The sequence below is a fragment of the Haemaphysalis longicornis genome, unplaced genomic scaffold (assembly GCF_048455015.1).
Source record: "Haemaphysalis longicornis isolate Haplotype H1 unplaced genomic scaffold, Haemaphysalis longicornis Haplotype H1 scaffold_37, whole genome shotgun sequence".
Taxonomy (NCBI): domain Eukaryota; kingdom Metazoa; phylum Arthropoda; class Arachnida; order Ixodida; family Ixodidae; genus Haemaphysalis; species Haemaphysalis longicornis.
In genome coordinates, this window is record NW_027526355.1 from 1,306,433 (window position 1) to 1,322,453 (window position 16,021).

Genomic DNA, 16,021 nt, shown 5'->3' on the forward strand with positions numbered 1-16,021 from the left:
CCAAAAACGTACATTCAACACGAATTTGCTACCACGTCGAAACTACATGCGTATCGTGCGTCGGTGCAGAGGCATAAGCAATGCTGGCCGCGCATGGGGAGCGTTTAAGCACTGCAACATTCACTACCGTCTCCGAATAATTCGCGGCCACGCGTGTTGCTCAGTTAAATTTTGAATTGGGCTCTCATTTTGTGGGTGAGTGCACCCAGCACAAGAGCAAATCCTTAAAAAAAAGTGGGTCTCCTCTGGACTGGTTAAGGCCCAAGGTCTCTTTCTAGTAGCTTAGGTACATCATTGCACAGCGAAGAATACACTCTTTGTAAAAACACATGACTTCATGTAAATAAATATAGTTCTAGAAAATATACCGCTAGAGAATAGATGGGAGAACAGTCTTTTCTAGATGGTTATATCCCACTGAAAGTTTCTTTTTTAATTTTTCAGAAGAGGATAACCTCTTTCTCATCGAAATAATTTTTTAAGCACTGGTTATTGTCTTCATTGGCAGTAATGCATTATTGTAATGTTTCAAATTTTGCGGCCTGTACCAATGTGTGTCATTTTTGAAAATCGTTTATTGGGTTTGATGTCAGTGTGAGCACAACCTTAAATCTGGTTCACTATGCTTCCCTAAGACATCGCGGCCATTATTAAGACCTAATTAGATGCATGTTTTGTAGGAAACAAAATTTTTGCCATGATATTGACGGTACCAGTTGAAAACATGCACCGACACATCATGTGGGCTTCAAGCACTGCGTGGGAAGGCGAATCGAACCTGGTTTAAGCTGCAATCACCTAGAAGAGAATTCAGAACCAAAAAAAATTGCTTCACTTGTATTTTTGCTCAGGAGTTCATCACATAGCCTTTCCAGCCTCCTTCAGGATAATTGTTAGGCTGTGTTTAGCGTTCCGTCCAGACGGAACGGTAACTGTCACTAAAGTTTCGTCCAGAGGAAACACAACTCACGTTGAGAGCAGCCTGTCTTGATTTTCACCCAACCGTCCAAACGGCTACTGCTCACTGACTAGCCAGAATCACTGATAATTAATAATTACAGATGATCGGACTAACCCTAGCTCAATCCGGACGGATCTCCAAGCCGCCACCCGACACGCACTTCACAATATTTCAGCGAGAGCAGTCGATCTTCATTTTTACCTAACCGGCCAAACCGCTTCCGCTCAATGACTAGGCAGAGTCACTGTTAATTACTAATCACTGGTAATAATTACAGGAGATCGGGCGTAACTGGCGATGGCTACGTCGGCCTTGGCTCCAGCGAGCGGGAGCGGTTCGGCCGCTTGAGTAAAAAAACCCAAGACAGAGTGCTCTCATCGCGTGAATTGTAAAGGGGGCGTGAAGTTTTGCTATTACAAAACGCTAACCACGGCCACACACACACAAAAAAAAACGGCGCGAGAATCGAACCAGGGACTACAACGTCCGCAGCCAGCCGCAGAACCACTACACCAAATCCCAGAACTAGAAATGGCGGCTAATCGGCTGAATTTGATTTAGCGTTCAGTCTGGACGGAACTTTAGCAGTGTTTAGAGTTCCGTCTGGACGGAACGCTTGACACTCCCGAATTGTTAAGTCAAAATTATCATCATTTAAGTCTGCACTTTGTCATAGAATCGGGGAGGCAATTTGCCGTAGTAGCAATGAGAAAGCTCATCTCGGCACCTTTTTACGCATACATGAACTGGTCATAATGAACGGCATCTACTTGCAAAGAGAGAATTGAGTTAGAAACTTGATTGTTGACATTGTCACTATGCTGTGATAGTCACTTCGGCCATCCTTCCGTCCAGGTAATGTGGTATTTTAACGTTCTCATATTCTCACTTGGAGTGTAAAGAACACCTTGCTCGACACCTTAATATCGCATTTAGAACTTTGAACGATTATGGCTAATGCAACTTGCTTGCTGTTTGCCACTCACTTCCGTCTTGCAGGCTGCTGACTGTTACACCTTGCTGTGGAGATCAGCTGGAATGTCCTATTTTGATGATCTGGATGGACCTCTCATCAGATGTCACTGGCTGTTTTTCAGGTTGGTTATAATAGGTGAGCACCTAGTTATATACAATTATAGTGGAATGCTATGACGTGCACTGGGAAATTCAGTTAAGGCCAATACACACGGCAGACCAAAACGATTATTTGGACGGTGGTCCGCGCATCACGTGTAGAGCGTCACCAGTGCGCACGGACCGCCGTTGGACCACGCAGGACCGCAGCCTTCGCGGTCCAAATATTCGCCGAGGCTTTTCGGTCCGCAGTCTCGACGGCAGACCGCGACATCAATAAGCGTGGGCTAACAACGGCCGCGTCGCGGGGGTGGAGCCGGGTCCAGTTGCGCCAATAGAGAACGTCGCGGGAGCGCGGCTGTTTCGAAGCACTCGAAGGAGCCTGTCAATCACCCCCGGTCGATAGGCAGCGGCTTGGCTAACAATCGCGGCGCATACTTAGTGCGCGCTTTCACAATATACCCCTATGTATCTTACTAGTGCGATGCTAGCCATCATTATCACATTGTTTCACGCATGTGGACCTCAATATAAGGGAAGAATTTGGTTCCAGCGAGCGGTGACGAGCCGTATGCAACCCGGGTCGCCCCGCCGTCGCCGCTCGTCGTGTCGCCTTCACGCAAACGACGCCGGCGGCTGCGTGAGCGCGCCCGCCCCGCATGCATGTGGCTAGCTGTTATTGTGGGGTTGAAATGGTTTGTGCAGGCTTGTGCGTTACATGTAATCGCGGCCAAACGGCGCCTGTGTTAAACCTTCTAGCTTGCGAGTTCAGACGGTCGGCTATTCGTGGTCCGCTCAGCCGGCCCGCCGTGTGGATGCGCCTTGCTCTGGGTCGGACCGCAGCGGACCTTGACGTCGCGTCACGTGACCGATTGGACTGTGGACTTGGTCCGTCTTGTGGATCGGCCTTTACCAGAACTTGCCAAATTTGACCGAGAGTGAGGTGCTTTGGTCTTCCAATAGCACTGTATATATATGCTGGTCGGCATCTTCATTTCAGCAATTCATTGCTCTCCGAGTTTGGAATCAGTGAATTTGGATGTATTGTATTTAACGTCTTTATGTAATCTTTAACCTGAACGTTTGCTGCCATTGTTCATTGGACTGCTGGAACAAAATCACGAAGGTGGGAATGCTTAGTAAAAAAGAGAGAACTAGTGTGCTGAAGATGTGACATTTACAAGTGACACGGCCGCTTGATGTCCCTCTTTTGGTGCAGCCCGCCGAATGCTCCTCTCAACCTGTGAGAACGATAGTTCTCTTTCCTTCCGCCGCGTCGCCTGTGGCGCGCGCTATAAGTGATGCGGCGGTGTCAATTCGGAAAGTGGCCACACAATCAGCCATCCGCGCTAGCAGTTCTGTGTTCGGCGGTATTACTGCGCTTTGTCATGCTGCACTTGAGACACCTTGCTGAACAGGCTGCAGTCACATATTTACGTGGAGTAGATGCATGGTCCTTAATATGGGATTGCACTATTCAGCTTATTTTGCTGGAATTTTCGATTCTGAAGACTGTTCGTGAGCTTTGGGCTTTTTCTGAAGGAACTTCGTGCTGCTGATGACGACAGGCGAAAATATTAAGGTGGCGCTGGACAGCATCATTTTTTCCACGTTGGGCTCAATGTGCGATCAGCTTAAGAGTCGAACTGGGTTCACAATTCACAACTTTTGTTGGATCTTGAAGGGGGCCTTGAGAACAAAACATTCCCCAACTTTCTGCATTCCATTAAACATCCCTCTCTCTCTTTAGAAGATTTGTTCTGAGGTTCTTAATGAGGTGGTTTGGTCAAATAATAGGAACGATGGGTCATTTTCCCGCACTGGATGTAGCACAACATGCTGTAGTGTGTTGTCAACCCACATGCCTAGAAACATGGCATTGTTTGTCTGGTGGCTGTCTGTGGCAATACGGATAATGAGGAACCCCGCCTCTTCCGCAGAGTTGAGCACACTAAAATTCAGGTTACGGAGCCGCTCATGCTTGAGGTTCCCGGTAAAAAAATACCCTAAGGGGATAACATCAGCCATGTAAAGCCCCCGCAGGACAAACCAAAGGAGCCTGCAGGCTATTTCAGTGGCATTGCCGGTTCTAGGTTCACAGCCGATTGAAGGCCGAAGATTTTGTCGACTTGACAGCCATAAATTACTTTTTGCTGCATCGACATTTCGTCACTAATGAGGCTGCAGTATGGCTCTTTTAGTGACCGCAAGCTTTGTTCCACCAGTTGAAGCCATTCCTATGTTAGGTTTGTTACTCGAGCTTCCTGCAGAAGGTCCGACGAGATTTTGGGTGTGCGTTGACACGACAGCTCCAGCAGTTTTCTGCCCCTCACATGCTCGTAATCTTTACAAAAAGTCGCCTTCCACAACACTTTCCCGCAACGTGGGTTCCTGCCTAGTCAGCGCGCCTTATCACTATTGATAATCTGTTCCATGACAAATTTGGCACACGTGTCTCCTTCTTGGGCGGCTACCGAAAGGGTCTTAACTGCTTGCACAGCTTGGTTGTCCTCATAGTGTTGAAGTTTCTCTAAATTCATCACAAGTTTGCTGAAGGTTTTGCAAGCGTTCGTTTAGTCTGCACTTTCATCTCAAGATGGTGTGCGTTTCTTGTCGTCGCTTCATTGCATCCAACCAGGTTAAATGTCATCTGGCATTCTTCACCTTTCAATTTACCGTGTTCCTAACACACTCGCCTGATGCTACATTTTCTTGCATCTGGTATTCACTGGCTGCGCTTTGAGCGTAGAATTCTTCTAGACGAAGGTGTTTTGCTTTTTTCCCTACCTGCTGCTAACGCATGGTCTCTTGAAGTTCTTGCTTGCATGCATGTGCGCTTGCGTCTTACTAAAATCCTTTCCCGGGAAAGGCATTGCCACCATGCGATGTCTTTGAAAGCAGTGCAGGTCAAGAGCACCCTTCCATGACCTGAATGGAGTCCTAGTAGGATGGTTTCCACTTAATTTGGTGAAAATGTTCTTTTTCTGCAGGTTTTCGATTTTTGTGGCGAAGAGGAATGGCAGAAGCAAGAGACCACATCGGAGTGACCATCTCAGAATGTTTACGGAGGCATGTGAAATGTGCGTATACCTTTGTTTTGAGTTGATCTGGATTGTATGAGCTTTGGTGTGTAACTCAGTTTTTTTCTTTTCAGCTGCCCACATGTTGGAAGGTAGTTACCATATTTGATATTGAATGATAATATATTCAACGTTAAAAAAAGTTCGTTTTGTGTAGTATTTTTAAGCACCCCAGCACACACCTCTAAGCTCTCATAAAATGCTTGATAAGTTTCCAGAGCATTGCAGCAGGATAGCAGAAAAATGATCATGACATAAATGGACAGAGCAAAACGCAAGTCACGCAAGCTTACTTATTTGCTGCAAATCTTATTTTATAAATTTATTCGCAAGAAGTGAAACCAGTTTTTAATTAGCATTGCATAGCACCTTTCCTTTTTATGTCGTCATCATTTTTGTGCAATTTCGTATATCTGCCGTCATACCGTCACCCAACCTGCCAGCATCCACGCTACCATTGCCGTCAGCTACCGACGTCTACCAGCATGCCGTCAGCTACCGAAGTCTACCAGCATGCCGACATCCATCACCCTGCCAGCATGCAGTCATCTGCCGTCATGCCATCATTAATGCCATTACCATAATCCACCATGTTGATGTTTGATGGATTTCATCAACTCCACATTTTCAATAGGGTAGTAAACACCAAGCAGTTATTATAGAAGACGTACAGTCCTCATTCCAAGTAGTAAAGCCTGGGGTCCCTCAAGGGTCGGTGCTCGGCCCCACTCTCTTTTTAATTTACATTAAAGACATAGCTCTTGACATTATTTCTTCGGTTAGGCTATTCGGAGATGACTGAGTAGTTTACCGGCGTGTAAATAACAAGTCTAGTTGCATTGAACTTCAAAATGAGGTACGCAAATTGAAAAAGTGTTGTGCTGACTGGCTAATGTTTATTAATACTAAAAAAGCTGAAGGTACGCGCTTTACGACGCGAAATGAAGTAATAGTGTTCAACTATACACCTAATACCCTATTGAAAATGTGGAGTTGATGGAATCCATCAAACATCAACATGGTGGATTATGGTAATGGCATTAATGATGGCATGACGGCAGATGACTGCATGCTGGTAGGGTGATGGATGACGGCATGCTAGTAGACGTCGGTACGGCGGTAGCTGACGGCATGCGTCGGTAGCTGACAGCAATGGCAGCGTCGATGCTGGCAGGTTGAGTGACGGTATGACGGCAGATATGCGAAATTGCACAAAAATGATGACGACATGAAAAGGAAAGGTGGTACGCAATGCTTATTAAAAACTGGTTTCATTTCTTGCGAATAAATTTATGAAATAAGATTTGCAGCAAATAAGTAAGCTTGCCTATTCGTTTTGCTCTGTCCATTCATGTCGTGATCATTTTTCTGCTATCCTGCTACAATGCTCTGAAAACTTATCAACCATTTTATGAGAGCTTAGAGGTGTGTGCTGGGGTGCTTAAAAATATTACACAAAACAAACTTGGTTTTAACGTTGAATATATTATCATTAAATATCAAATATGGTGACTATCTTCGAACAGGTTGGCAGCTGAAAAGAAAAAAAAACTGAGTTACACACTAAAGCTTATACAATCCAGATCAACTCAAAACAAATGTATATTCACATTTCACATACCTCCTTAAACATTCTGAGATGGTCACTCCAATGTGGTCCCTTGCTTCTGCCCTTCCTCTTTGCCATAAAAATAGAAAGCCTGCAGAAAAAGAACATTTTCAACAAATTAAGTGAAAACCATCCTTCAGGTCATGAGGGTGCTCTTGACCGGCACTTCTCTAAAAGGCATCGCATGGTGGCAATGCCTTTCCCGGGAAAGGATTTTAGTAAGATGCAAGCGTGCATGCATGCAACCGAGAATTTCAAGAGAACATGCGTTAGCAGCAGGTGGGAAAGAAGCAAAACACCCTCGTCTAGAAGAATTCTATGCTCAAAGCGCAGCCAGTTAATACCAGGCGCAAAAAAATGTAGCTTCAGGCTACATTTTTTGTAGCTTCAGGCTACATGTTGAAGGTTAGCAACACGTTAAATTGAAAAGTGAAGAAGGCCAGATGACATTAACCTGGTTGGATGCATTGAAGCGACGAAAAGAAACGCACACAGTCTTGACATGAAAGTGCAGACTAAACGAACGCTTGCAAAAACTTCAGCAAACTTGTGATGAATTTAGAGAAAGTTCAATACTATGAGGACAACCGAGCTGTGCAAGCAGTAAAGACCCTTTCGGAAGCCGCACAAGAACGAGAACTGGTGTGCCAAATTTGCCATGGAACAGATTATCAATAGTGATAAGGCGCGCTGACTAGACAGGAACCCACGTTGCGGCAAAGTGTTGTGGAAGGCGACTTCTTGTAAAGGATACGAGCATGTGAGGGGCAAAAAACTGCTGAAGCTGCCGTGTCAAAGCACACTAAAAATCTTGTCGGACCTTCTGCAAGAGACTCGAGTAATAAACCTAATAAAGGAATGGCTTCAAGTGGAGGGACAAAGCTTGCGGTCACTAAAAGAACCATACTGCAGCCTGATTACTGACGAAATGTCAATACAGGAAAAAGTAATTTATGGCTGCCAAGTCGACATAATTTCGGCCTTGATATAAGCTGTGAACCTTGAACCGGTGGTGCCACTGAATTAGCCTGCAGGCTCCTCTGGTTTGTCCTGCGGGGGCTTTCCACGGCTGACGTTATCCCCTTAGGGTATTTTTTTACCGGGAACAGGAAGCATGACCGGCTCCGTAACCTGAATTTTAGTGTGCTCAACTGTGTAAGAGGTGGGGTTCTTCATTATCCGTATTGTCACAGACAGCCACCAGACAAACAGCGCCATGTTTCTAGGCATGTCGGTTGACAACACACTACAACATCAGCATGTTTTGCTACATCCAGCGCGGCAAAATGACCCATCGTTCCTTTTATTTGACCAAACCACCTCATTAAGAACCTTAGAACAAATTTTCTAGAGAGAGAGAGGAGGATGTTTGATGGAATGCAGAAAGTTAGGGACTGTTTGGTTCTCAAGGCCCTCTTTAAGATCCAATAAAAGTTGTTACTTGTGAACCCAGTTTGGCTCCTAAGCTGATCGCACATTGAGCCGAACCTGGAAAAAATTAAGCTGTCCCACGCCACCTTGATATTTTCGCCTGTCGTCATCAGCAGCCCGAAGTTCCTTCAGAAAAAGCCCAAAGGTCACGAACACCCTACAGAATCGAAAATTCCAGTAAAACAAGCTGAATAGTGCAATCCCATGTTAAGGACCATGCATCTACTCCTCGTAAATATGTGATTGCAGCCTGTTCAGCAAGGTGTCTCAAGTGAAGCATGACAAAGCGCAATAACACAACAGCCGAACCAAGAACTGTAGCGCGGATGGCTGATTGTGTGGCCACTTTCCGAATTGACGCCACCGCATCACCGATAGCGTGCACCACAGGCGACGCGGCGGAGGAAAAGAGAGCTATCGTTCTCACAGGCGGAGAGGAGCTTTCGGCGGGCTGCACCAAAAGGGGGATATCAAGCAGCTGTGTCACTTCTAAATGTTGCATCATGTGCATCCTAGTTCTCTTTTTTACTAAGAACTCCCACCTTCGTGCTTGTGTTTCAGCAGTTCAATGTACAATGGCAGCAAAGGTCCATGTTAAACAATACATAAAGACGTTAAATACAATACATCCAAATTCACTGATTCCAAACTCGGAGAGCAATGAATTGCTGAAATGAAGATGCCGACCAGCATATATATACAGTGCTATTGGAAGACCAAAGCACTGCACTCTCGGTCAAATTAGGCAAGTTCTGGTAACTGAATTCCACAGTGCACGTCATAGCATTGCACTACAATTGTATAGAACTAGGTGCTCACTTATTATAACCAACCTGAAAAACAGCCAGTGACATCTGATGAGAGGTCCATCCAGATAGGTCCATCCACCAAGTAGGGCATGCCAGCTGATCTCCACTGCAAGGTGTAACAGTCAGTAGCCTGCAAGATAGAAGTGAGTGGCAAACAAAAAGCAAGTTGCATTAGCCTTAATCCTTCAAAGTTCTAAATGCGATATTAAGGTGTCGAGCAAGGTGTTCTTCACACTCCAAGCGAAAATATGAGAACGTTAAAATACCACATTACCTGGACGGAAGGATGGCCGAAGTGACTATCACAGCATAGTGACAATGTCAACGATCAAGCTTCTAACTCAATTCTCTCTTTGGAAGTAGATGCCTTTCATTATGACCAGTTCATGTATGCGTAAAAAGGTGCCGAGATGAGCTCTCATTGCTATACGGCAAATTGCTTCCACGATTCTGTGACAAAGCGCAGACCTAAATGATGATAACGTTGCCTTAACAATTAGGGAGTGCCTAGCGTTCCGTCCAGCCGGAATGCTAAAAACTGCTAAAGTTCCGTCCAGACTGAACGCCAAATCAAAACCAGCCAATTAGCCGCCATTTCTCATTCTGGGATTTGGTGTAGTGGTTCCGCGGCTGACTACGAACGTTGTAGGCCCTGGTTCGATTCTCGCACCATTTTTTTTGTGTGTGTGTGGCCGTGGTTAGCGTTTTGTAATAGCAAAACTTCCTGCCCGCCTTACAATTCACGCGATGAGAGCAGTAGGTCTTGGTTTTTTACTCAAGCGGCCGAGCTGCTCCCGCTGGCTGGAGCCAAGGCCGACGTAGCCATCGCCAGTTACACCCGATCTCCTGTAATTATTACCAGTGATTAATAATTAACAGTGACTCTGCTAGTCAGTGAGCGGAAGCGGTTTGGCCGGTTAGGTAAAAATCAAGACCGACTGCTCTCGCTGAAATATTGTGAAGCGGGCGTCGGGTGGCGACTTGGAGATCTGTCCAGATTGAGCTAGAGTTAGTCCGATCATCTGTAATTATTAATAATGATTAATAATTATCAGTGATTCTGGCTAGTCAGTGAGCGGTAGCGGTTTGGCTGGATGGGTAAAAATCAAGAAAGACTGCTCTCAACGCGAGTTGTGTCTCCTCCGGACGGAACGTTATACACAGCCTAATAATTCTGCCAAAGGAGGCTGGAAAGGCTGTGATGAACTGCTGAACAACAATACAAGTGAAGCAATTTTTTTTTGTTCTTAAAGTCTCTTCTAGGTGATTGCCGCTTAAAGCAGGTTCAATTCTCCTTCCCACGCAGTGCTTGAAGCCCCCATGTGTCGGTGCATGTTTTCAGCTGGTACCGTCAATATCATGGCAACAATTTTTTTCCTTCAAAACATGAATCTAATTAGTCCTTAATAATGGCCGCGATGTCTTAGGGAAGCATAGGGAACCGATTTAAGGTTGTGCTCACATTGACATTAAACCCATTGAAACGATTTTCAAAAATGACACACATTGGTATAGGCCACAAAATGTGAAACATGACAATAATGCATTACTGCCAATAATGACAATAGCCAGTGCTTAAAAAATTATTGCGATGAGAAAGAGGTTATCCTCTTCTGAAAAGTTAAGAAAAAACTTTCAGTGTGATCTAACCATTTAGAAAAGGCTGTTCTCCCATGTATTCTCTAGCGGCATATTTTCTAGAACTATATTTATTTACATCAAGTCGTGTTTTTAACAGAGTGTATTCTTTGCTGTGCAATTATCTACACAAGCTACTCGAAAGAGACCTTCCAGTCCAGAGGAGACCCACTTTTTTTTTAAGCATTTGCTCTTGTGCGGGGTGCCCTCATCCACACAATGAGAGCCCAATACAAAATTTAACTGAGCAACACGCGTGGCCGCGAATTATTCGGAGACGGTAGTGAATGTTGCAGTGCTTAAACGCTCCCCATGTGCGGCCAGCATTGCTTATGCCTCTGCACCAGACGCACGATACGCATGTAGTTTCGACGTGGTAGCAAATTCGGGTTGAATGAACGTTTTTGGTGCTACTGATACACATGCACAAAGATATATGCGATTATAGAACGATTGAAACACTCAAACATTCACTGCACATGCGGGGCTTGCGAGTGTGACGCCAATTTCAGCCATCGTACCCTCAATCTGAACGCAGAGAGCCTTGTTTGTACCAGTGCACTTTACTGAGTGACCGCTTTGAAAAATGACAATCCCTGCAGTGTAGTGTAGACTGCTATGTGCCTCGGCTAAAAGTTACCTAAAGCGTACCACTCCAGTCCAGGTACGAAAAATGATGCGCAGAACAATTTGCAATTCCTTAAAGAGAACTACCCACCAAAAAAAAAAAAAAAACTTGCGAACTCAACCTGGAGCGGTCGACCGCGCGTATTGGCGATCGGTTGTTGCGAGCAACAAACCGTTTACCCAACGTAGCAGTATGATCCTACTTCGCTCAACAAAAAGCCTACAAACGGCACAAACAATAGGGCTCTTCGGTTTACAGACTCGAATTCACCGCGGATATTCCGCCGGAGTCCGATGATTCCCCGAAGCCATAAGGATACACAAGAAAATCGAATGCCTGACTGCTTTCAGGGAATCGGCGGTGAGTACGGGACTGTAAATCGAACAGCCCTACTGTTTCTAGTCCCGTACGCAATATCCGCGGTCGAAAGGCAGATCTACGTAACCCTCAAAATCAGTCGCTGTCAAAAAACATTAGGGCTAACCGACGACGCAAACGTCTAACACGGAACGGAAGAGCCCTGCCCTGTTAAATACACAAGTAAAGTGCAAAAAGTTGACTAGTCACTTACCTTAAATCACAGGCGACATATCTTCGTCGAAACAATAATCCGATGTCTTCAAAACAACCACAACAAAGCCACTCGACAAGCGCGTACAACTCCACCGTCTCGGCGGCCAGGAAGAAAGGATTGCGGCGGCGTGATGGCGTGGCGATGTTGCTGGATGGAGCAGTGGAGTACTGAGGCCGGGGTTTCGGTTTCGGCTGTGCCTTGGTGTTTTCGTAACGCAGTCCATACACGGCGCGAAGTGAACAAAATGCGTCGAAACAAATTCTGGCTTGAACATAGACACATAAAGCAATGTAAATAGAAAGATAAGGTTGCCATACCCAGCAAAAAGTTGAGTTTGTTGGGCTATCCTGTATATGAGCGATTGAGTTGTGGAATAAACCTCCGACATCACTTTGGGGGAAATCACTTTTGGTTAAAAACTACCAAGAACAGGCACATTTTTCGTTTAAAAAAATCATATCGTGGTGTCAGCGAAAAAAAAAAAAAAGAAACAGACCACCAAAGGATCGTACCACCAACTTTGCAACAAAAAACGAGCGCGTTACCACTGCACCACCACCACAATCGGAATTTATGTCCGAACAAGTGCCATTTAGTTGGTTTGTCAATCTGAACCGCCCATGAATGCACAAATATTGTGAGTTATGTTTACTGCTTCTCGTATATAACCCATTCCGGCAGTCACACCGCTTCTTGGGCACGTCTCCAAAACGAGGCTCACCTTGAGAAGTGTAGCCAGCTATCTCAACCTAAAAGAGATATCGCACATCCCCGTTCTCCCCGACGAAAGCCAACGTAGCTATGAGTGAAATGGCATAGAGTAAAATGGCATGCGCGCCCGGAATTAAAATTATGTTGTGTAATAATACCGTGCTTAGATCTGTCTCAAGGCAGCTGATTACAACTAAGGAGGATCGGCGAAGCGCTGACCCGTAGTCTGCCGCGTACAATTTAAGCCATGCCACGGACGGTTCTGTCCGCGGGCTCAGCGCAGCGAAAATGAACACGTACGGTTTGACGGTTTGACCCTGTCGCAGCGAAAAAAAGCTGCCCATGTTTTCAACGTAAGGGTCGGCACTGCCATCCTTCCACCGAAAACGGCGAATAAAGGGCATACAGTTTCATACCAGCTCTCCAAGTTCTGGCTTAAAAACAAGAAGCGCTAATCAATCTAGCTTTTCTCTAATATGCCAAGTTTTCAGCAGCACCTTATCAAAAATGCAGTTATTGTTTTTTCTTCTCGAAATTCCCAATGCCACCGCTATGTTTCTGTTATTATATCAGTCCTTCGCTATCGATTGAATTTTGGCTTGCTGCCAGCATTCGTTCGGAAAATGCCTTTCCATCATCAATACAGCAGTCAAGCTTGCCGTCACGCGAACATCTGCCGTCATCGCGCAGCCTGCGTGCCAAGTTTTCGGCAACACCTTTTCAAACAGGCAGCTTTTGTAATTTTCTCGCAACGTTCAATGCCAAAGCTATGTTTCTGTTATTACAAGCGCTTCGCTCTCGTATAAGGTTTGGCTTTCTGCCGTCATTCATTCAGAAAATGCCTTTCCATCGTCAATTCAGCAGTCAAGCTTGCCGTCACGCAAACATCTGCCGCCATTGCGCCGCAAGCCTGCCAGCATGGAGGAAGGTGCTGGAAGGTGCTGAAAGGTGCTGGCAGGCATGCCATCATACCTGCCAGTACCTTCCAGCGTCTCCTTTCAGCAGCTTCCATTACAGTTTCTTACGTACATCAAGCTTTCCAAGGCGACCATCAAACGCAATAAACCTTTCCAGCAATGAATCTTGATGGTTGGTTGATGGAATTTTCAACAGGGTAGCATAAGCATTGAGCCTGTAAATTCATTTAAATACCTACCGGTTCACCTTAATTGCAACCTTTAATGGAAAACGCACACTGACTTTATTTTAGCTGATACCTAGAGCCCGCTTGGTTTTCTCCGTCGTTCTTTATGCCACACCAATAAGGACACTGAACTGATCGCATACACGTCCGTGAATCATTGCAACACAAGAGCGCTCGCTTCATATTAGGTCAGTAAACACCGCATTCAAGCACTACACGGATAAAAAGTAACTCCAGGCTCCAACTCCTAAACTTTTACGCCTTGCATTCTTTCATAACCTTTATCACAACCCTAATCATTTTACTTTCTGAAGAATAAAACCCGTGCAACACATATCTGTGTATCGACCGCCCCAACAAAGTTCCACCAGAATTTTCCAGTACTGTCCTACTTCACCTTTCCTTTCTGCCTTCAACACTTGGTGACTGGAATGCCCTCCGAAAACACATTGCTGTCATTGCAAACACTGAAAAATTTGCCGAAGAACTTACAAAATTGTTTTTGTGAGTGTAAAAAAAAGGTGGTAGTATGTGTCTGCGGTATATTGATATAGCCTATGTCATCTTATCTTTGTGGCTATGTTTGTGTTGTTTGGTTAATAATGTGATTTTTCTGCTATATTTAACGCACCGTATTTTGTAGTTTTTTGTTGCATTGTACCAGTTTGTTTAAATTCCATCTAAACAGATATTTAGCACCTGTATTTTTTTGACGCTTGAGTGTAGCGTGTGATTTTGTTATTACCCTTATGTAATGCCTGCACTGGTCTTTTGGGTAATAAAAATGAATTATGGAAATGGACTTCGATTTAAAAGAACTACGTCAACTGCGCACATCGCCCGAGAAGATTTGGCAGGCTGTTCTACAGCGTTTTGTCTAAAAAACGTAACTTACCTGACATTCCACCGTCGTTCTACGAGAGCGGCCGCGCTTAGCGATTTTTACTATGAGAATTCGTACAACTGCTGCATGAGAAAACTCAAATAAAGGAATACGCAGGCGAGCAATGTCGCCAACGTTTAGTTCTCCGCGTTTTTAATTAAATTCAACTTATAAAACACGCTCCATTTATATCAGGGTTTTCTATTAGGGTTATTTACCAGGGCTTTCTATAAGGGTTACCAGATCGCTAAAACCGCAAACCGCCAAATCGCTATCAATAGTAGCCCAAACGTAGCCACTTGCATCTTAGGAGCATCGACAACTGGGCAAGTGGGTATGGAGACATGGTGACCAAAAGCGCCGAGAAACGCGGGATAAAAAGAAGAACTACACTTGCGCCCGCATGGACCAAGTCCAAGCACCCGCGTGGGCTCACTGGGGGAGAGGATAAAGTGCGCCGTCTGGATGAGAGGATGGTGGTTGTCCCTCACACTCATCACGTGGCCCACCGATTGAAGAAGGTTGCTGAGAGGTTCGATGTCAAGGTTGTTTTCCCGGCACCAAACAAATTGTACTTTTTGTGTGGGGCTATTGCCAGAAAAGCCAACCAAAAGAAAAATTCCATCAGAAGGGTGGGGGTTCAATCATGAAAAAACAATTCGTAAAATGCGCGAAAGGCGTTGTCTACCGAATCCCGTTCAATTGCGGTGGATCTTACGTAGGCCAGACGGGCAGGTGCCTGAACATCCGTCTTCGAGAACACTCTTCTAAAAGGGGACCCCATGTTTCTATTTATCGGACCACTGTAGGAAGCACGGGTACTCAGCAATATACTCGCGAGGTGGTGGAAGCTTACTTCATCTTTTTGTACAACAATGAAACTTGTGTCAGCGCCCCATCCGTGTGCCTCGTTAATGAGGAATTTGCCTATCTTGAAGATAGCTTTCAGTGAATACTCGATAAATCTATTGGCTTCACAAACTTCGGTCATATGCTTCTATGGATCTGCCAACATTTGCGCGGAACGTTGGCAAACTGTAGTGGTGCAACTGCGATTGCTGATTCCTTCCCGATTGTTGTTATTTAATCACGTGGGTTTGTGTATATTGTTGCTCTTAGTATATGGCGGTGAAGGCAGCAGGATGGAGATGTACCTATTTATTAGGCGTAGCGCTAAACCAAAGAGAAGAGGCAGCAAGGCGAGGCTCAGCGAAGATGGCTGAATCAGTCTGGCCCGCGAGCGGTGGACCCACACATTTAAATCGTCGTCTTGAAATATCTGGCTGGCCAAGTAGCACGAAACGTAGCGGTAACTGGGGATTGAACTCGGCACGGTGATCAAACACACAGTAACCAGGGGCGATGGCACACATCGCGAGCAGGGCATCGCGGCTTGACAAATATCCATGTGACATTTGCCTCCCCGTCGAGAGATCATCGTCCCGATGCGTGCAAAGCTCTTGGAAAAAAAGAAATGAA

General features: G+C 45.3%; 1 long non-coding RNA gene across 1 annotated transcript; it reads right to left on the bottom strand.

The window, feature by feature from the left end:
• Positions 1–6,736: 6,736 nt before the first annotated feature.
• LOC144177990 (uncharacterized) lies at positions 6,737–12,250 on the bottom strand. The gene is made up of 3 exons (XR_013323905.1): positions 11,802–12,250; positions 8,989–9,094; positions 6,737–6,815 (listed from the first exon to the last, which is right to left on the bottom strand). It is a non-coding gene; the product is annotated as an uncharacterized LOC144177990 (long non-coding RNA).
• Positions 12,251–16,021: the final 3,771 nt, after the last annotated feature.